Source organism: Galleria mellonella, unplaced genomic scaffold, assembly GCF_026898425.1.
Source record: "Galleria mellonella isolate WM207_F2 unplaced genomic scaffold, CSIRO_AGI_GalMel_v1 utg270, whole genome shotgun sequence".
NCBI classification, from domain to species: domain Eukaryota; kingdom Metazoa; phylum Arthropoda; class Insecta; order Lepidoptera; family Pyralidae; genus Galleria; species Galleria mellonella.
The window spans coordinates 3191633-3216382 of NW_026442062.1; the positions used below are offsets into that span (position 1 = coordinate 3191633).

The 24750-nt window shown below is 30.3% G+C and overlaps 1 protein-coding gene across 1 annotated transcript in view; it reads left to right on the top strand.

Moving 5' to 3' along the window:
- The first annotated feature begins 458 nt into the window (after nucleotides 1-458).
- The window catches only part of LOC113514420 (probable G-protein coupled receptor No18), an 88122-nt gene continuing 63830 nt past the window's right edge, over nucleotides 459-24750 (top strand). Inside the window, exon 1 of the mRNA XM_052895329.1 lies at nucleotides 459-575. The gene's annotated coding sequence lies outside the window, so the exon portion shown is untranslated. The remainder of the gene's footprint in view (nucleotides 576-24750) is intronic.

Consider the following 24750-nt stretch of genomic DNA (forward strand, 5'->3'; position numbering starts at 1 on the left):
GTTATTAATGTGAATAACTGTGAACTGCACGGAACCAATTAGTGATGACTATTTATATAAGTCCTAAAAGGACAAAATTTAAATATATAATTCTAATTGAGAGAGTGTAAGTAAAATTTTCCTCACCAAAACATCATAATCATCATGTGAGCTATTACTGAACTATTCACTGCTGAACATAGGCCACCCTCATGGATAATTAACTGAAACAGTTCCAAGCTACCTGCATCCACTGGCCTTCTACTAGATGGAGCGATAACCTCAAATGCATTGCAAAGGTAGTCAGTGAAAAAAAATATATTGCGATTCAATTTGAATTTCCAAACATAGTTAATTATTTTAACGTGAACAGCGATTGTTGTGAATACCAGTTAAATATTACGCATTTAAATTACTGAAACTAAACTACGGATCTGAAGTTATGGGCACTCTCGAACAGTTACTTTTGGGTCTCGGTACGGAGCGGTCGTCGGTCCTCACAAAATTCCTTAGTGCGATCGAGTGGAGTGCTAAAAGTGAACTTGTGTACTTATATCGTGTTTTTTTTTTTAACTTTAACATTTTTGTGATTGCAGGTATGTAAAACAAAAATTACTAAAAAAAGTTTTTTTTTGTGCATTTAATTTATTAAAAATATATATTAAAGTTTACGTAACGGCAAACTTTAAAATAGTATTTTACAGTTAGAAATTTATACAATTAACTTTTATATTTTACGCAATAAATTCATTTAGGTGTAACATTAATTTAAAAGTCCATTTTAAGATGTAATAAATCAATTAATAAAGTTTTATCGATTTTTAATAAAACTGATCGATGTAATTAGACTAATGTATTTTAAATTAAAAGAGTCCGATTTTAGAAAAAAAATATAATCAAGAGATTCTCTCTTAATTATATTCGATATTTTGATGAAGAACAGTGAAATGACGGAACTTTACAAATGGCATTTAATTAAATTTTGGACGTCAAATATTCAATTTTATTGTTTACTCAGTATTATTGATATTTCTTGTGCAGTTATTTAAATAAAATATATTACTTTAATTAAATATAAATTATATATGATTTTAAATGGTGTTTTAATAAAAAAAACAATTAATGTAAACTGGTTTATGATGGGCAATATAGTTTGTTCTACAATGTCTATGGGCATTATAGAATACTTGTCGGGTTGTTTATATTTATATATGACGATAAATATTTTACATTTTTTTATTACGTATTTGTCATTTTAAATTAAACTTTTAAACATTTTTTAATATTAATTTATTATTCAAAATACACTTTTCGTATAATAATTATTTTTCTCAATTCGTTTGAATGTAGTTTTTCTATATTATTATCTAATCAAATCGTCATCATAATTTAAGAAAATACAAAATAATTTAACATAAAAAATAAATTTATTAAAAATTATACAGCACAGGCAAAGATTGTGTTATTGTTACAGTATCAGATCATAAATTTTAAAATATATAATATAGTATATGACATATCGAACATATTGAAACAGTATACTCTGTTGTGTCCATGGTACTGCTCATGTCTATAGGCGACGGTTACTACTTTTCATCAGGTGGGTCGTCAGCTTGTTTGTCATTCTAAGATATATAATATATATATAAATAATAGAAATTAATAAAGTAAGTCAGTTGCAGTGCCTCTACAGGCAGTACCCGTTCACGAGTATGACGGTTGAGCCAGCCATTATTGCGCTCAACCATATTTATACTATTGTACATACTATATAACAGTTAGAGTATCTACAAATACACACAGTAAAAGGCATACGTTAATTAATATAAAACCGCTACACAATCTTAATTTAACAATTCTAATCTAATAGTATGATACAAAAATATTATCGGCAAATAAAAAGAACTGAAAAGTAGATTGTTTTTATATTATTATTATTTATAATTTTGTCTAATGCTTGAACATATTTTCATAAATTATTACTAAGAATCATCACACTTACATCATTTTTCAAACAAAAAACCGTATTAAAATCGGTCTATTTATTAGCTCCCAAACTGTGATGCCACAGCCAGACACACAGATAGATATGTTAAATTTATAATACACCCCTTTATACGTCGCAGGTTAAAAAATAAGGTAACTGCGTCGCGGTATTTAAACTCCGAATATAAATTTAAAACAATTTTTCAATTTTAACAGCTTGTACACACAATTCAGTCTGAACTTTTGACACCGATTGAGGGTTGTGAAGCCAATTAGTTCAATTTTTTTTTGTACTACTGGGATTGACAAAGTGATTGATAGTGCATATGATTTTAATGAAACCTCATGCAACTGCAATTTATTCAAATACTGGCTTTTACTCGCGACTTTTTCCGCGTGACTGGGATATGTTTACTGACCGGGATAATTTATAGCCTATATTCTTTTTCATCCCATATAGTATTATGTATACAAAATTTCATAGTGATTGGTAAAGTCGTTAAGGCGCTTTAAGGTAACAAATAAATAAACTCACTTTCATATTTATAACTTTAGTAAGGACTAGTGGCCCATCTCGGCTTCGCATGGGACATTTTTACATTTTAAAAAGTGGCCATTAAGACTGCACACGCGACGGAAGCTTAAAAATGGAGTAACTTCTTCCGTTTTCCCAACATTTCCCTTCACTGCTCTGCTCCTATTGATCGTAGCGTGATAAAAAGTATACTATAACCTGCCCAGGAGTATGAAAAATAATTGTACCAAGTTTCGTTAAAATCCGTCGAGTAGTTTTTGTTTCTATAACGAACACACAGACAGACAGACAAAAATTTTACTGATTGCATTTTTGGCATCAGTATCGATCACTAATTACCCTTGATAGTTATTATTATTTTTAAAATATATTTCATGTATAGAATTGACCTCTCTACAGATTTATTATAAGTATAGAAGATTAACAAAAAAATGATGGTGCAGTTCATGTCTATGGGTGACGGTTACTACTCTACATCAGATGGGCCGTCTGCTTCTTTGCCGTTCTATCATCATCATCATCATATCAGCCTTTAACTGTCCATTGCTGAACATAAATCACGCCCTTGGCATGATTTGCCAATAGTTGCCACGCTTGGCAGGTGGATTGGCAACCACTGTTAGGCTTTGAAGATGTTTTAAGAAGGACGCTGCTATCCATCTCTTGACCATTAAACTTCCTTTGTTGCCTCTTAAAACATCCACGGGAAAGGAAAGGGTGATCTATTCTATGCCAGGTCCACACGGGTATGCCATTGCCATTCTATACAGTATTATACTAAAAAGCTAGTCAGTGATTGCTTAACACGTTGTGTATGCCTATTGCCGAGTATTTCTATGACGTTAGTAGAGATTAATATATTTTTCTGTATTAAGGATAACAACGGTCTTAAAATGAATAATTTTTAATTATGAAGCTGGTTCTATATTGGATATGTAACATTACATTAAATTTATTAGTGCAAAAAGGAGGGTTATGATTTTGTATATCTCTCTCTCAGAAAAATATAACATTATATCAACTGGTTATTGGATATGTAACATTACATTAAATTTATTAGTGCACTCTCTCTAGAAAATATAACATTATAAACGAAGAAAAATTCTAACAACCTTGTATTGGGTATCAAATAAAAGGGCTTAATTAGCCTTAGCTGTTGCCTGCGGCCTTTTTTGCAACACACCTCAGATGTGGACCAAACATATTTTCTATTCGAGTTTTTAGTAAATCTGAGAATACTTTATCAAAAAATTATTACCCTAAAATAATTTAAATAAAAATTAAGATTCAAAAACTAAATCTCGATTATTGAAAAATCACGCCTTAAAAATACGTACTAAATAAGAATATATTATTATAGGATCGCTGTGGTTGAATGCCATCTACCCTAACATAACAATGCATTCTAACAATAGTAAGCGATGGTAAGCTTAGGGAAAAGTTCACCAAATACATCTAGAGGGCGCCGTATGACCATATACGTTTTAATTTCAAAACAAAATTTTTATTTAAATTAGTTTAGAGCAATAATTTCTGGATAATAAATAATTATTAATTGTTTTTGTTTTATTTAAGACTAGCTGCGCTCTGTGGTTCCGCTCTCGTAAATCGTCACATAAAGTACTTATTCTATGTGCTAACTTAAAATATAACCTACTCGTGTACCAAATTTCTACGTGAAAGATTACCAAGTATCTATCCACCCATCGTTACAAATTTTCGCAATTATTATATTAATAGGATAAGCTTTTACCTGGTGCTTCATCTGTATAACCGGATTATGTCGTTTGAGTGAGATAAACAGAAGCTATTGTCCTTCTCCATTTCATACAGTAGGATTATATCAAATTTCATGACGATTGGTTGAGCCGTTAATGTTTTAAGGGATAAGAAACAAATGAATTGTTTTTCGTATTTATAATTTAAGTAAATAATGGCGGTATAGTCCCGGTATAGAATACGCCACCCCTTCCATTCCCGTGGGTGTCGTAAGAGGCGACTTAGAAAGTTTTTGGCTAAGGGTTGGACAGCGGCGTCCTTCTTAGGACATCACCAAAGCCTGACTGCGATTGCCAATCCGCCTGCCATGCGTGACAACTAACCTCTTTTGGAGAGGCTTATGATCAACAGTGGACGGCTGATATAATGATGAAAGACGTTTTTTTTTTAATCTTTAATTTTTGTATCTAATTGTATAAAAACACATTATAATCTATAATGTGTACTTGTTTTGATCTAATAAAATTGGTTATATTATATGAATGTAACCTAACCTTAATATAAGTATTTTTTTGTTTCATTTCTATTAAAGTCATAATGTAACCAGGTACTAGAGCCGGCGCCACTGAAAAAGTCCGTGTCTTTCTATTTGCACTATGATCAAAAGATAGAACTATACTCATGCAAACAAAAATTCGTATTCCAATTATAAATTTTCAACTAACTACAGGTTAGTTAGTAGAAAATTTATAATTGGAATTAAGGGTAAAATTATTAAGGATATAACTAGGAAAATTTATTGATTCGAATAATAAAGGTTGGTCCACCCTCACTAAGTTATATAAGCATATATGAAGTTACAAATTATAAGTATAACAGATAAAACATTTCATTATCGAAATAATTTTAAAAAATATTTTATAATATGCAATAAATAATATATGCTTATATTAATAATAAAATTTATTACTTTTAATAATTATAATAAGAACTTGCTTCCACATTTGATATTTTTATTATATTTATTCAAATAATACCTTAACTATTATATAAAACTCTTTGATAACATAAATGATATTTTCCTTTTAATTTTCAACTTTAATATTTAATAATTAGTAAAAGACAAACACATTTGCTATATAATTATCAAAGTTACTTCATAAAGAATAATTTTATTTACTGTTTCATATTCATTCTAATTCAAAGTATAAAGAGCAATTCAACAGTGTTCTAATTACTTCGTCATTGTTTTATTTGATTCGCGAAGGCTTAATACAAAGCATATATATATACGTATGTACTAAATTTAATAGATTATTTTTTATAAATTATGAAAAATTAAAATTTTTGCAAATTGTAGGTAATTAATTAAGGTAACCTAGGTTAGGTTAATGACGTCAATTAAATGACAATAAAGGGAAAAATAAAAATAAAAAAAATATATATATTGATAAAAAAAATCGGTGTTTTCAACATTGACACGAATCACTTTTTGTCGGGTCGTGTCGTGTCGGGATGTATTGGTCCTGTCTGCGAATGGTGATGCGAGATCGTTTTCCATACCGCTCAACCACGCTGCTTATGATACGGTAGTGTGTCCAGAGGCGGCTTACGACGCTATGTGTAGAGCCAAGAGCGACAGCCATAGCACGTTGCCTGGAACCAGCTTGCAATATTTCGATTGTTTTTATTATCTCTTCTCGTATCAAACGAATTCGTTGCTTCATGTCGATGCAGTTTCGATGTAAAATTTGTAACATAAATTGTAATTGTAATATGATTTTGTAAAATTGCTATTATGTACTTTTATAGGAATCCTGATTGATAGTTTTTTTTTTTATTTTTAATCAAAATTTGAAGGAAATTTTTTATTCATTATTATTATTTCTTTATTACCAGAGAGAGAATATGTACAAAAGTCGATTGCTTAGGTACCTCTGTCCCATTCGTGTTTCTACCGTGAAGCAGTTGTGTTTGCATGGCTGTGTTTCGGTTTAAAGGGTTGGATATGGCGTGAATTTACAGGATACAGAGGAAAAATACCTAAGTCCTCAGGAATGGCAACACGTGGGGGGGGGGGGGTATCATAGACGAAACAGTATACTCTGTTATGTCCATGGTACTGCTCATGTCTATAGGTGACGGTTATCCCTTTCCATCAGGTAGGCCATCAGCTTGTTTGCTATTTTGAGTTATATAAAAAAAATTCAAATAGGGAAATTGACTTAAAGGAATAAATAACGATTCAAAAAATAAATAAAAATCCTTAATTTGCAATTTTTCTAAATTTGCTCCCTAGATACTTTAGATATATGTATATAACTCAGTTTAGGTGCTAATTTAAACTAAGTTACATTACAAAATTCTAAAGATAGTTATGATAGGTGACAGCTAGATCAATATTCCGATTAAACGGATTCGATACAATATGTCTCACTTGTAGAATTTAGTTATTTTGAGACAGCATTACCAAATAACCTTTGTAAAGTCATGATTAAATATCTACGTCAATAGGTTCTATTCGACTTCACTTTAGTCAATGAAGAAAAGGGCTTAAATAAATATTCTTTATAAACTTTTATAACTTTCTTTCGAGTTTAGACCGCGATGTTATTTTAGTACGTCAAGTCTCTGTCTTATTTATTTTGTAAATGATAGTATAGATGAAAAAGCTAGATTCTTTTGATTTCTAGTAGAATTGGATTAGCTAGTTGCGATTTATTATTTTTCCTCAAGTTGGAAATTTTTTTCTGTAAAATTTTTTTTTTCTAAAATTAATTTACCAGGATGATTTAAAAAAAAAAGATATTGTTAGTTGATTTTTCGATAAATAATTGTTGATTGTCTTCAAAAATAAAAAAATCGCTTATATTTTTTTATGTTTATTACCCTATAACTACGTCACTTATAAACCGATTTAGAAAATTATTTTTTTTTCTTATAGGATATATATATATAATGACTTATATTATAAGTGGATATATATTATTCAACGGAGAAGAATATAGATTTGATAATTTTATTTTTATTTATTTAATGCAGTAATCTGTACTAATATTATAAAAAGAAATGATTTGATTGTTTGTTTATAATAAATAAACTTAAAAATTATTCAACTGATTTTTTAAATTCTTTCACCCATACAAAGCTGCATTTTTTATACAACTTAGAATGGCAAACTAGCTGACAGCCCACTTGATGGAAAGTGGTAACCGTCGCATATAGACATGTGCAGTATCATGTGCATATAGAATATAAAAACATACCGCTAACACATAGTACTAGGTGTACTAAGCATAGAAAAATAGATTATATTTAATAATAATAATAGTAAATTTTACTAGACTTTATCCGAGATTTTGTCCGTGTGATCAAGATATGTGTACTGACCGCGATAAAAAATAGCCTTCATTCTTCTCCATCCCATATAGTATGTGTACACCAAATAAAGCGTTTGATTAAAGCGTTATAAGATAACAAACAAAATTATTTCCAATTTTAAGAAGGATTATCTACTAGTTTTTATTTTGGACTTCGCACACGCGAAGGATATTATTGATTGACCGGGATAAAAACCTATGATCTTTATCTGGACGAGTGGCGGTCCTCCACCGTGCGTTTTTCAAGGCACTTTCTTCCACGCACAACCACTCTTTGTATTTCCGTACCGATGACAAAAATGTAAAAAAGAGAAAACCATTATAAAACTACCTGCAATGCCATTAGTGTTGTGGGTGATCATGGGCGGCGGTAGTCACTTACCACCAGGTGAGCCGCATGCTCGTTTGCTCCCGGTTTGGTAAAAAAAAATTTTGTTTTTAAGAAATTTGTTTGTAAAATAATACAAATAAGAAATATAAAAAGGCGTAAATATATGTGGCTAATACGTCAGCAACACGGATCAAAATCTATGTTCAACTTTATCCTTTTTGTTGTATACACAAGTAAAAAAGAAATTTGTTAATTAAAAAAATATTATGTATAATCTATAAAATATAAAAAATTTGTCAGTAAATACTATTCACTATTCGGAGGATGGTCTTTACAAAATTTAGAAAAACGATCTTGTTTCATCGTCATTAAAGAAGTTGTTCTCTTGGTAATTTTTCCATTAATGAGGTATTCGCAATTATATCTTATATTTGCAAATCTAGGACATTCTGTTATTATATAAATGATGGTCATGCGGTCAAAGTTCACTGAGCACCTTCTGCTCCTGAGGGATGGTCATCGGGGCAAATGTCGTAAGGACCATCCACGAGCAGGGGTGCTCCAGACCATGTGGGAAACGTAGGGTTCGGTAACGTCAAAAGCGCTGCGTGGTTTGACAGGACCAGCTAAGAACTCAATAAGAATCGCCCCGAAGGAAATATATTTTGATTGAAAAAGGAGAAGGAGTGAGAGGGAGACAAGATCCCTAATATAACAAATGTAAACGAAGCACAAATTGTAAATATAAGAATATTCAAATTCTTTAAATTAATAAAACACCTAATTTGAAATTGAGAAGGGTATTTCGTGTTTCCCTTACGAGTTGCTTCCTTATTTACATAAACTGTGAGCAATGTAAAAGATTATTTTTAAAAAGGTGTTTAAGTATCTAAGTAATTCTCTTTTAAACATTAATACGGCGGTTTTGAATTGCCACTAATAATAAATAATGCAGACTAAACAAAAAATAACAAAATTTTACAATATGACAACCTCGATTACAAAGTGGTAGATACGTTACTTTTCGTACAAATTATTTACACATTAATATACAATTATTAATTAAAATGGCGATCAATTTCAATTATTTTGAAAATGCCTATAATCATATATAAATTAATTAATAAATATAAGGACCTTTATGAATTATTATGCATTGATAATCCCGTTATTTCAAAAAATATTCGTAAATTTTGATATAGTTTTATTTTACTAATTTATCCTTAGAATAGAATGATCGTGTGGTCTCGGCATAGAATAAGCCATCCCTCACTTTCCCATGGGTGTCGTAAGAAGCGACTAAGGAAGGGCGAGGAATGGGCAGCAGCGTTCCTCTTAAAACATCACTAAAACCTAACTGCGGTTGCCAATCCGTCTGCCATGCATAACAACTACTGGCAAAACCCCCCAAGAGGGAAACTTATGTTCAGCAGTGGGCAGTTAAGGATTGATATGATGAAAATGATGATGATCCTTAGAATATAATTGCAAACAAGCATATTGTCTGTCTGATGGTAAACGGTCTCAATAGCTGTAGTATTAACGCCTGTAATACTAGGGGTGTCACGTGCGCGTTGCCGACCCTGAAGAAACCTTAGTATGTCCTTTTTGAAGAACGCCATACTGTGGTCTCTAGGGAAAACCTAGGCAAGGAGCTCATTATGGTAAATTTATTTACGAACATATGGATAAAAAAGTTGACCTTTTTATGGTGAAGCATTTGGAGATATTCCATTTGTTATCATCATCATCATCATATCAACTGTTAACTATTTACTGTTGAACATAAACCTTCCCATAAGAGTGGTTTTGTAATAGTTGTTAGGCTTGGCAGGCCAATTGGAAACCGTAATTAGGCTTTTAGTGATGTTTTGTGAATGACGCTACTGCCCATACCTTGACCATTACGTTTTCTTATCCGCCATTTACGACACCCACAGGAAAGAAAGAGGTGGGGCATTCTGTATCGCGACCCCACGGCGATATAATATCTCTTTCTGTATAATCTAGGAATGTTACCTAAATTTTATTCTCATTTATATGTTTGAGAAGGGCATTGTAGTTTTCAGACAGCTAGTCAAGATAATGTTGTATTTTGCCTCCGTCAACTAAAGCAACGTTTACCTAGTGCTGTATCTTTGTCACCTTGAGGTAGAAACTAGGTACTTACCTAATTTTAACCTTGAAACAAAGCGAAGGTAAATGCTTCAGGCAATCATGATATTTAAACTAAACTTTTAAATGTTATAGTATAATATATATATATATATATATATATATATATATATATATATATATATATATATATATATATATATATATATATATATATACACACACATATATATATATATATATTCTATTTTTTGTTTAAAATTTAAACGACTAAAAATTATACAGTAAAGGTATTTTTATTCCATATTTTGTATGTACAGTCTGTTTCGATAGAACTACATGAAACGGTATCCGAGTTTTGTTGAAATGATCACAAAAACATTCTCCAAGTTAAATTGGAAACAAATCGGAATATTCAATCAATTGATCGTCTTTTGTTTTGAGATACTACTAGATATCAACAGACTGTTATAAACGAGTCACTTGTTTGTTTACATTTTCAGTTCTATTGAAATAAACTATAATTATGTTTTTTAAATTGACTTCAACTTAATTTCTACAATACTTTAATAATACTTTAATAATACCAGAGGGAGACTTTGTACGAAAGTCGATTGCGTGGGTACCTCTGTCCCATTCGTGTTTCAACCGTGAAGCAGTTGTGTTTGCATGGCTGTGTTTCGGTTTGAAGGGTGGGATATGGCGTGAATTTACTGGGTACAGAGGAATAAACCTGAGTCCTAGGAATGGCAACGCATGGGGGGTATCATGGGCGAAACAGTAACTCTGTTATGTCCATGGTACTGCTCATTCTATAGGCGACGGTTACCACTTTCCATCAGGTGGGCCGTCAGCTTGTTTGCCATTCTAAGTTGTATAAAAAAAAAAATACTTATTATAAATACAATAGAATTTCTAGCAAATTAGGTAAGGTAAAAAAAATTCATTTGTTTATAATTTTTTAAGTTCTATTTAAATACTTATCTTCCATAACATTTATTTATTATTTATTGCACAATAAAACTTTGTACAAGTGGCGAATTTAACGCCATATGGTATTCTCTGTATTCAATATCATTGTTATTTCTTGATTAACTTTTTGTCAAGATAGAATCAGTTTTATCTCATTTTATGATATAAGCAATTTGAGAAACTTCTTCATTTTTAAAATCAGTTGAAAAGCAACTAGAATAGATAACATAAAACCAACTAGAAATGTTTGTTTTCAAATTCAATGCACAACAAGTTAAATGCGTAAACTATTTATGTTCTAAAAGTCAACATTTGTTAATATCCCAAACTGGAACTCGTCGAGTTTCCTTTCTTAACTAATTAATTAGCGACAGCATAATTAAGTATAAGATTTAATTAAACAAAGCCGAACATGCTTCATTTCTACGAAACTTAACAAAACAAATTAACTTCGTCAAAAACTGAAAATTATTACCGAAAGTTATTTTATATATGTATGATGACATTGCCGTTTAATCATCATTAGTGCATTTACAAATTAAACTTAATAAAAAGTCGTTGACTTTATAAATAAAATACGTACCAATATAATAATGTTTTGTTTGCCTTTATTACTAAATACATAAGTATTAAACCTAATATACTTAATCTTATTTTCTTTATTTAATATACACATATATTCTTTTTTCTATATCTACGTTATATTTTATATTTATAGTAAAAAAATGAATTAAATAAGAATTTGCTTTGAATTACTATATTATTTATATGCTACTAATAATATGGAAAATGAACTCATTGATAATTACCATTATTATCATTGACTTAATGTACAGTTCAGTTACTAGCTTACTTGTCAGTATGAATAATAATAATGTATAATAATATATACTGTAATATATAATTATAAGTATGAATATTGTAAGTACAAAAAATCTACAGACATTAGAATCCAAATTTGTATGTCACGTTGTCATAAAAACTAAGTTCACTTTCCAAATTAAATATCTAAACATCCGAATATTTTAGTAGGAAATTCAAAAGTACCCTAAGAAGTAGATATATGAATCGGGATATAAGTTGCGGTCAACAATAAATCGTCTAGACAGGCATATTTTTCCGCACCACTCCGCTCTCCGCGGCCTCAGTGATCCGATATAATAAGAAACTATATAAAAAGGTTTCAAAATATGGTGTAAGAATAGATTTAAAGAAAATTGTAAGAAGCACAAAAATTGTTATACCTACTTATGGGTAGTTTTTTTAATGAAAAATCTTGCTAACTTTATAAATGTAACTAGATGTGTCGCGACTCTGTCCTCGTGAATCAATACATAATGTATCCTATGTAATAAGTAAGGGTATGACCTATCCATGTATGAAAAATCATTCAAGTTTTTACGTGAAAAAGTAACAAAAATCTATCTATGATAGATAGAAACATACTTTTGTATTTATTATGTTAATAGGATTTTCAAAGTTTGCTATATTAAGCACGCAGTAGTTGACAATTCTGAACTGATTTTGACAAATATAATAATTTAAAAGAAAGGTTTTGTCTCTTGAAAATTTTCTTAAAAACGCATCTGCTTCTTGAGATATAGTCTACGAGAATAGTTGTAACTTTCAATAACTTAATAAGTTATTACAAAAGCATAAGTTATATTACAGAAGCATAAGTTATATTACAAAATATAAATATAAATATCAAATTGTCAAAATTCTTCCTAAAGAAAAACCTTGTAACTATAGTCTTTCTGTGTAGGAGAACCGATTTTAATCATGCTTTTTTTAAACGGCATAGATTATTCCTTACTGATCTAAAATTAATTTTACTACCTACAGAAATCGATTTTTTTTATGTAACAATATATTTTATTAGACAAATTTTTTAGTTAGGTATCTATGTTTGGATATTATTTTTCCTACCATATCGTTATATTGAATGAGATATATCAATACTGCAGTTAGTTTGAAGAGGCTTTTACCTACGAATTAATACAAAGTGGACAGTAGGCGCTTTATATCCGAAGCAAGCTTCTCTACGTTGGAAAGCCACTCACGCTTTTCCTTATTTATTTAAGCCCGAATTATTCAGGTCTGTACTATCACTGTTTTAGTAATTCATCGACTCATCGCTTCGGGGCTTGAAAGAAAATATATTTACACGATACACAAAAGGATATTCGTATCTATTTTTTGTTGTTTATATTACGCGATTACGTAGAAAATACTAACCGATTTTTATTAATATGTTTACAATCAGCATGGTTTGCTTCTGTATTAATCCTAATATACATTTTTGTACATAAGTTACTGATTTTCTTTGATAAACAAAAAACTGTTTCGAAACAGAATCTATATGTAGCATTTAATTAAAATTTGCATTAACACACAATTTCAAATTTTTTAATTTAAATATTTTCAATTTATAACGAAAAATATTTAGTTGCTGTATACTTGTGTTTATTTTTTAACGGAGAAAAAAGTGTATTTCCTAGCTTTATCTACAACGTGAATCACTATATAAAATACTTACTTATAATGTCTAAATATTTTACTTTAATAGCAATTCTACATTACACTTGGCTGTCTTTTTGTTAAAACTTATTTAAGATTATACATAAAAAAAAAATATTTCAATTATGGCAAAACCAGTTAATTCAATTTAAAAACTAAACTATTAAACTGATTTTAATAAAATTTCAATGGAACCAATCTATAAATTCTTTCATATAAAAAAATCCAATACGACTTATTGAAATTACAATCGAATTGAGAACCACCTTTTTGAATTCCGTTAATAACCTTATTTTTGAACAAAAAATAATAAGACCATAATTTCATTGTTTCCTTACTAGTGGTTATCGTGCCAATTGAGAATTTCCTCCTTTCTGAGCTTGCTTAAAACGTATCCGGAAATATGCAGGCGTTATCTCTAATGCTCGAAAATATACTGGTCTCGCAATTTTATAATACCTACTGTTTGTTCCGACCCCTATTTTGTATTACATTGTTTGCCTGTGGCACAAAGCAGATATATTCTGTAAGGAGATAAAGGTTTAATTAATCTATACGTATTTTATTAAAGCAAAATATTTAGATTGTTATTTAAATGAGTAAGTAATTAATTTATACTCATGTAAAAAAATATTCCGAATGGCGGTAGAATGGTAAAATAATGACTTCAAAAATGCTTATATTTAATTTTACTTGAATAACAGAATATTCTTATTCTTATGCATATATTTATAAATTTTATTTAAATCTTGCTCTTGTTATATGTATTTATAGCTTTATCTACGTGGAAAATCAAATTTAGGTAACATGTCTTGTAATTTGCGACTTATCTAATATAAATAACCAAAGTTTCAACCCAAATTTAGGTTATATGCTTAGAGATGAATGGTTTGATGAAGTGAGTAAGATAAGTGCAAGATTAGTACAGAATTATCTTAAGAATGTTTTATGGAGATTTTTCGGTATGCCCTAAAATTAAATTATATAGATAGAGCATCAAGCCTCTAAAATGGGTCCACTTTTTTCAGTTAATTGTCTTGTTTTAATACTCAGTGTTCTGTATACTTACACACATAATGTATCTTGCATATCTATATTTAATTATATAATAACTAAAAAGAGTTTTTACGCATTGAAAAGATGCAAAAATTATAAAACAAAATAAAAATAGAAGTTATAAAAGAAACACTAATGACTGTTTACCACGCAAAATTGTATGAAAAAGTTGAGCCGCTTTTCTCAAAGCATTTGTATAGAGACACACTATCTACATAACTAAGACCTTAAATTAACTCACTCATTTTTGTCACAAAACTATTTTATGCATGTACAGACAAATATCTAATTTCACTGACAACTTAATTCCTAATTAAGTTGTACTTAAATTTCAACCGATAATTGGACTGTTATTTAAACTTACAGTATGAATAACATTATTCCATCTCAAAAGAAATTTCATTTTGGCATCTCAAATACGAAAATAGCATTTCTTGAATCAAATGTACAATGAGGTACGAATAGGATTTCTTAGTATTATATTTAATTAATGAAGTTTGTTCCCGAGAAACGCAATGTTTGACTCAAGTTAGACATTATGCCAACGCTGATTATAATACATAAATCTAATTAACACATTATAATACCAATGTCACGGTTGGTGACGTTCCATTACGCGTTAATCATTAAAGACCTCCAGCAGTTATATTGCCATTTTCATAATTTATTCCTCTTATCAGTCTCTTGGGACAGAAAATCAATGCCAATTATTGTAGCAGTTTCGATTAATGAAAATTAATTCGGAAGATCTAATCTGATTTATTATGACTTGATGGAACATATTTATCTATTATTATACGTATATATCAAATATATCATATTTAATAATAATAATGAGTTCTTTTCTCATCGCAAACAACTAAAGAACTTACTTTAACATACAGAACATTGGAACGATGTTCTTTGAAGGTGTCTACACTAGATGATAAATCTATGTTACTAATCTACAGATCCTTTAGTTTTATCAATAGTATAATTTTATTCTAAGCAGTATTTTCTTATTTTAGATTATAGATTGATCCGTGACTGTCAGTATACATAAACAAATGATTACTCTTTTAAAGAATGAAAAGGAAATGGACAGATTACTAGCTCTATTGGTATACGCTGCTGGAGTATCAATAAGGGATGGAAGACGGATATAGTTAGGTCAGTTATTATTATCATTTCAGCCATTATCTGTCCACTGCTGGATATAAGCCTCCCCCATAGACTGCCATAAAGAACGGTCCTAAACTTTCTGTAACTACTGATTCCCTGCAATGCATTTGAGGTCGTCACTTCATCTAGTGGGGGTCATCCTACACCGCATTCCACAAGTCAGGTCAGTATTGTAGTGAAATCATTAAGTCAATCAATCATCATGTATTTTTTTTTATACAAATTAGAATGGCAAACAAGCTGACGGCTGTCATGATAGTTTCCAGACGGAGCTTTCTGGAGGTCAAGCTGTTATGGTATATTGCTAATAAATGGGTACTGATATTCTAATTTTATACTAATTAATCCTTAATTAATAAAAATCCAGATAAGGTTTTTTACTTAAATACTTTAATATTTAACTACATATAAAATTCAGTTGAATTGAAAATTTTGCTACTTATAGTTATTTGTAAAACAGGTAAGAAAAAGATTGAAAACTTTTGATCTACTATTTATTATTGGTATTATTTGATTTTAAATAACTAACTTTGTATATTTTAACTTTATCTATGTTTACTTAAAATTGTTACATTCTAGGTAAATAATAATATTTGGTATTTGTATACCAAATATTAATAGTCAAACCTAAAATTTAACACCTTGTTTTCTTTATAGAAACTCGATAGATAAGTTAACCTATTTCCCAATGTTTATTTTATCGCAGAATTTCCATGTATTTCACTTGGAAATATCGCGGTTTCGCCCACGCAGTATTCGTTACCATCTGTTCCATTGAGAATTTCCGAACCTTAGTGAATTTCTTAGTAAACCTTTGTGGGAAATATCTACATTCTAGGTTCAGTGATTTGGATTTATTTCATATGTCAATGAGGTGAATATTTTATTCTTTCTATACTAGGCGTATAGTAGTGTTTCACAAGAGTAATTGAATTATTTTTTTAAGAGTAGAGACGGCAAACTCATACATTCGTTAAATGTAGAACGCTATGTTTTCAATTGATCGCTTTATGGGTCATATTGTTCTTTTGTGTGCTTAGGACGGTGTGGCTATATGTCGTACTATTACAAGAAAATCCAAAAGGTACAAATTCCGTGATTCAAATTTACATTTTTCATTCTATGTCTGTAACTATCAATTACATACATATGAAATGTCTTTAATATCCATTTAACCACAATTTTATTGCAGAGCAAATTAACTTTTCTATTATTACCGGCGATTTGTATAATTCAGGTATTTTATACAATGCCTGGGCCATACAGCGCATACCTGGGATATCCAAACGACGTATAAAATATTATTGTGCTATGTTATTCTGCTAGTTAATATATACAATACTTAGAGACGGGAGGAAGGGATTATTAGTAATGAAGCCTAATAGCCTTAAATAATAGGTCGAAAACACACTAATATATTCGATTCCACATTAGATGATGCTGTATCGCGATAGTCCATAAAGGAATTTACCAAGACACGATGTATTATTAATTCGGATCAGTGAGTCAATTTCATACAATTAAATATGACAGAAAAAAAACATTGTTAGTTAACAAAAAAGTGAAGACATGTACATAAACTCAGAATTATTTTTTAATAACAATAGTCTATATGTATTAGTATTGTAAAGAGGAAAGATTTTATTTTTTATGTTAGTTTGTATTGCATTTTTTATTTCTTCTAACGGTTATTCATACTGTGGATAATAAATAATACGAGTATTATTTCCCTGTTCTCGGCTTTTACATTTATATTACACTAGAAAAAGTATAAAATAAATAGTATTTTATACATTACCTAAATATTTTAGATCTATACATTGTCTAGATTCAATACAGAAGAATGGTCTAAGGACGTTATAGAGTGGTGTCCAAAACAATATAAAAGAAAGAAAGGGAGACAACGTCGTAAATAGAAAGACGATATTAAAAAAAATAGCAGGACACACCTGGAAAGGACAAGCGCAGAATTGCATTCAATGGCGAACTCTAGGGAGGCCTATGCTGGACAGCAGGACATCTTCACGTACGGTACGGTGTTAAACAGTTAAATAGATTATTGTAACTATATTGTAAGAAAGATTGTTAAATAAAGGTTATTATTAAATTAATTATACATTACCTAGATATACAAATTGTCGGTAATATTATCATATTAAGGTGTTAGCATATAATATGTAGGTATGTACTTTTCACTGAGACCTTGAATATAACTTTGCGTATCTAAGAGACGTAGATACAGATTCCCAGAAGGATATAGATACTTGAAACCTTTGAAATATTGGTACAACGCAATGCCTGATACAACGTAATTAACTCTTGAACATTATTATAATAGGCAAAACAGGAAGCGTAGGGAAGACGTTAATTAAAAAAGAAAAAAGTTGGAGTCACGTTTTATCAACATATTAGAGATTTATTAAATGCCATAGTGATTGCCAAACGTTACTGACAGTTAAATAAATTATTGTTACTCGATTGTATGATACACAACCTTTTGCTTGCTACTTTGCACCCGTAGATTTCAGAAGTAGGAAAACCAATGAAATATACTACTTCTAGATAGCGTATCAAGATAAAACATACACATACATACTTTAAATTAGACTTTTACGAATACAATTGTGAAACCTGTACTTATATATTTTAGTGAAGTAGTTTTTGTGTGATGCCAGAATAAACGTACAGATAGACAATTTTTTTAAAAAATATTATATGACATCTATTGATCTTATAAAGACCCCTTATATTCTTTTTTCTTAAATATCTCCCATGCATAGATTAGATATCTATGCACATATTACTTACAATTTTATTATGTTAGTAAGAATAGGATTATGTTATTATATCGTACAATCAAAATTAACAACTGCTCAAAAAAAAACCATTAAAATATTAAAAAAATACGAATATATTTGTTCGGTGGTCTTTACAGTGTCACAGAGAATTTAAAACTAATTTTATAGTTTCAGCCTTTGCGAACATTTTGCAAGCATAATTTTCTAAATGAAAGTGAAGCTTATATGCCTATATAAGTGTAACATTAAAACTAACAAGAAGCTTTATTTAGGAACCTGTTTGGAAACTTTATAGTTAAATATGAATTATGAGACTGAAGTGCGACAAAATTTTGACCTTTGTTGAAATATTTAAACAACATTACATAAAATTAATAGAAAAATCATGGCTGTCTTTCATGTTTCAAAAAAATTAAAAAAATCAATATCGTTGTCTTATTTACTTTATAATTATAAATAAAGTGTTGAAAATGTAATTATTTCATACGAATGATTCACCTTCAGTTTTGTTAACGTAAGCCATACAATAAAACTTATAGATTATAGTATAGGGGGATTAGATTGTCATCTTTCTTTATTAAAAGCACAAAATAAGTCATCTCTTCCTTTCCTGTAGATGTTGTAAAAGGTAACTAAGAGAATTTAGTAGCCAAAGGATAGGCAGCACCGTTCTCCTTAAAATATCATCAAGACTTAACTGCGGTTGCCAACTGGTAAAACCCCGCATAGAGGGGATGCCTATGTCGAGCAGTGGACAGTTATAGGCTGATATAGTATACGGTTCTCTTTCTTCGTCCATTTCATTACAAAAGGTCGTGTCATCAAATATCATAAAAGAAGCAACGGTACACAGTACAGGTTTGTTATTTACTTTTTAGCTGTAAATAGCGACTTTATCCGTATCAATAAAAAAACATGTTATTACACATGGTCTTTGACTATTGGTTTTTGACTTGTCATTCATGAGAACTATCCTTATGTACAAAGTATGATATATAGACGATGGATACCATAGGTATCATAGTATTTTCCTATCTATTCATGATCAATGAGTTTATTTGCCATTACATATTGCATATTTCGTACTAAGTATTTTATTTCTACGTATTCCATAGTTTTTTCATTAATAATATTTATAAATATTATTTCTGTGAATATTTATATAATGTAATTATTATTATTATCATTACAATATAACATTTGATTATACAATTTTTAGTGTGAACGAACATTTTTAATCTATATTAAATATCTATTAATTTTTTTCAAAACAGGTAATACATTCATTTATTTAACACATGCTATATACTTCTTATATTCTCATAATAATACACTATACGAGTATTTTAAATTAGGTGTAAAGCTCACATAAAATTATTCGTCTTATTGTCTGGAAAGTTGTTATTTATTGTCAGTTCATTATCCAGACTTTATGAATCTTTCACAGTAGTGAAAGTATAAAATTTTAGTTTACAGTTTTGGAAAAAAGTTTTCTTTATCATTATCATTATCAAACCATTATTAATTGTTATGAACTAACACGGTATTGGTTCCATACAAATTTATTTGAAATGTAAACCGAAATTCTTTTAATTTTTTTTTATGTTTGACCAATTTTAGAATAAACTGGTTTTATATATTTTATAATGATATATTCTATAAGTTAAATTCTATCAGTTAATTTATAAAAATGTTAGATATTTATAGATCAATTCAACTTTAACCTTTAAGAAAGCATATTCCTTTTTAAAAGGCTGGTAGCATCCCTGCAATGCCTCTGGTGTAGTAGATGATCATGGGCGGCGGTAGTCACTTACCATCAGGTAAGCCGCATTGTCGTTTGCCCCTGTGTTATATGTATTAGCAGTTTTTTTATAGATAATAATGGAATGGTCATCCTACCTGCGCTAACGGTATATGCTGGTGGAACACTAAAGGCAGGTCAGTAGCCCATTGCGATTAATATATATGTTATACATAAATAGCAGTTAAGATATTGTTGGGTTGTTTATGATCTTATTTCCAAGGTATATATGGAAATTTCATTTTCAAAAACATTTTTAACCATTTACATATAACTGGACATTGTGAGTCCAACAATGATTTCACTGGCTCTGCGAGCTGCAGCCCACAGTGCATGGTGACGTAAGCACTCACCTTGAAGAAAACTTCCGGATAAGGCAAAGGAATTGTCGGAATCAACAAACATAGTAATGTCATTAAATTTTTGTACTATATAAGTAAAAGTGTGATTTAATAGTATCAAGGTAGTTTTTTTTTAAAAAAAATCTCAGTCTGAAGAGTTCCTTACATCTGATACTGCTATTATAAAAATTGCCACGTTTGTCTCGGATAGCGTCTGGAGACAACAATGCCATTAACATAACATACAAGAGTTATTATGTTATATAAAACAATGTCGAGGTGTTAGCTCTTTTTTGTCTAGTCGTGTTTATAGCTCAACTAGACTTTACCCACGGTTTCGGCTGCAAAAAATCATTGTAATAAATTTTACTGTTATGTTGCTTTGCTAATCATATATATTTATTTCGCACAAAATTATTTTAATTTCAATTGGTATTTCAACTGGAATATAACTAGAAATTAAAAAAAAATAAAAAATGTACATTAGAATAAGTTACTCCTTCCTTTCCCGTGGGCGTCGTAAGAGGCGACTAAAGGAACTTAATGGTCGTAGAATCAGCAGTCGTAGGCAGCAACGTTCCTCTTAAAACATCACCAAAGGCCTAACTGAGGTTGCCAACCCGTCTGGCAAGCGTAGTAACTACTGGAAAAACCAACCTTATGGGTAGAACCTATGTTCAGCAGTCTACAGTTAACGTTTAAGAAAACAGGTATTATACAGACGATATAGTTTAGGGCTTATATAAAATACTAGCTTTTCTCGCGACTTTGTCCATGTAACAGATATATTTTAATTCCGGTCAATTGTATGTCAATAATGTCCATTGACCGGAATTAAAACTAACTTATATCTTTTTCCATCCCATATAGGTACGGGTATGCACATCAAATTGCATAACGAATGCTTAAGCCATTAAAGTGGTAACAAGTAAAATACCTTCATAATTATAATATTAGTAAGGACACTGATAGATCCTGCCTAGGCTTTCCTTAGAGACTACAGCATGGGGTTCTTTAAAAAGGGCGTATTAAGGTTTCTTAAGGGTCGGCAACGCGCCCTAATGTTACAGGCAGCGGTTTTCTATCAGACGGGCCGTATGCTTGTCTGCCACCATAGTCGTATAAAAATACAATACAAAAGACTACAACTACAAAACATACAATAGTGCTTACATAAAGAAAGAAGGTTAATTCTAAAACGTTATAACCAATTTATCGCGCTAACATGATAATAGTAAGCTATATATGTATATATTTATTTTATGGGGATAGACTTATGAATCCATACCTATTAATATTTATTAAGATAGAAGGCCTTTAATTTTTATTAAGATAATAACAAACTTACTAATTTGTAATTTTTTTTATACAACTTAGAATGACAAACAAGCTGACGGCCCACCTGATGGAAAATGGTAACCGTCGCCTATAGACATGAGCAGTACCATGGACATGACAGAATATACTGTTTCGCCCATGATACCCACCATGCGTTGCCATTCCTGAGAACTCAGGTGTTATTCCTCTGTACCCATTAAATTCACGCCATATCCCACCCTTCAAACCGAAACACAACTGCTTCACGGTAGTAACACGAATGGGACAGAGGTACCCAAGCAATCGACTTTTGTACAAAGTCTCCCTCTGGTGAATTCGCCTACAGTTCCCAAAAAAGCTTTACCAGTAATTATATAACAGACTATTATTGAATCTTTAGACAAAAATACAATTCCAAAAGAATCCCTAGGTACTGCAGATTTCGTCCGCTGTCTAGCACAAAAATTACATGTCAGAAAAAATATTCCTGCGTCACACATGTTATCTATTACGTGTGCTGTATTCACAAGGAATACTTCATACCTACTTAAGTATTCTTATCAGCTGAATATGAAATATCATTTTATATAATGTGAATCTAGTAGTTCCAATTGTGAATTATTATGATTCATGAATTTTAATGAAAATAAACATATTCACTACCACTAACGCATAAGCGTTTAAAAGACCCCACGAGGAAATATACCGCAACCATAAGAAAAAACTAGGTAGAAGTGACATATGCTTCCTTTTATCAATGCGGCAATGCTGCCTAAATGTACGCTTCTTTCCTTCAAACTCCGCATATGTGACAACCCTCTTAGGGTTGTCACATATTTATTTGCATTTAATAAATAATTGGATGGAGTGACGACCTGAAATGTGTTGCAGGGAGTCAGTGGATGCAGGTGGCTCAGGACCGTTCTTTATGGCAGTCTACGGGGGAGACTATGTCCAGCAGTGGACAGGTAATGGCTGAAATGATGATGATGAATAAATAATTTTAATATTTGACTCAATTCACGGGATACAAGCGCAAGCGAGCAAAACGTAAGCTCTCACTATGTTGTCTGTTGCGTGCAATCCCTGACTGATAGAACATCAATTGGACTCGAGCAGTCAGTCAACGAAATTATTATTAAATTCAAGGTAGTGTCATTTCTACCTGGATATTTATTGTTATGCTACAATACTGTCCAAATAGTAATAAGCCATTTGTAACAGCCCACCGCAACTTTACAGAAAGTTGACGTGCCGCGTGGTTTGAGAGATTCTTCTATAAAAAGTATGGAAGTAATAATTTATACCTCACCACAAGGTAAAGTATTTCATCGCACTACATTTTGCAGCACTGTACTACGTGCTTTAGAATGTAGTGCAATAACCATCTTAACCCAAAGAGTGATGTAGCGCCATGCTATTGTTCGCCAGAGAATTGGCAAATTACATTGATATATACACATATATCAACAAAATAGTGTAAAATTTCACCACCAATCGTTTAAAATCAATAAATTTAGTAATCTTATCTTTCTTTTTATACTATTTTAAAGTTTTGGATAAGTATAGCGTAGCCATATAAGCGACGTAGCGCTTCAAACCTCGAAATTACAAAATCTGAATAGTAGGGCCTAAACTATGTTTGATCCAAAGTTTGTATTACTAGTATTATATTATTTGCGGCTTTGTATAATTCAAATTATCTGTTCAACTAATTTTGTCTGTAATAGGGTTTACACCACGTTGAACCTCTAATATAATGTGGTCGAACCTGATCGATCGACATCTGTACCGACCGATTGAATTCACAGAATGTAGTTCACAGTAGAAAATACCCGAACTTTCGAGTGAAACTTTGCATTTATCACTACACATTAGACCCTCAGGGTTGATTAACATTGCCACTACTATAATAAATAACTTAAAACTTTGTTTCACATAATAAAAATTATTTCAATCGGAACAAAATTAGTGTGCGACCAATACAGAAGTGAATACTGGATATAAAAATAACAATCGAACAATCTGTACAAAATTCGCGATGATATTGTGTAATATAAATATAGAGAAAAACAATGTATTCAATTTTGAAGGAGATTGAAAAAGATTGTCAAATATATTCTTAGACGTTAAAATTGAATCTTGCCATACTGTTCAATTTTCTTTGCGAGAGTCAATTTTATACAAATCTAGTGACAGATGGACAGCTGCGCGGATTTAATGGCAATTCAAATCATTATAGAATAATTTTCTGCCTGTGAGCATACTTTAAGTCAATTATGGAGGTTTTCTGTAAAAGAAATGACAACTAGATTATGTTCCGCAAAAATTTCTGGCTTCAATCGTCATAAAATAAATATTTACTAGTAATTTCACTATATATGACAAATAAAGTGCACTGATGAATGTTAAAATATTTTGTAGATAGATTTTGCTTTATAAATATATAGTACTCATATCTATATACTAATGTACCAATGTATAATATGAATATTTCACTTTTCCCCTAATATTAATAATATGGGATTATCTCAGATAAGTGAATCCTTTCATTTAGAAAAAAAAATATTTTCATTAAAATTATCTAATCAATAGACGATTAGATAGTGACTGATTAGACAAAGAGATATATTTTTATAAATAATTGTATTGTTCATAGCAAATTTAATGCCGAGGAGTTCAGATTCTGTTAAGGCACCAAGATAATGATATACTCGTAATAAGAGAAATAAACAA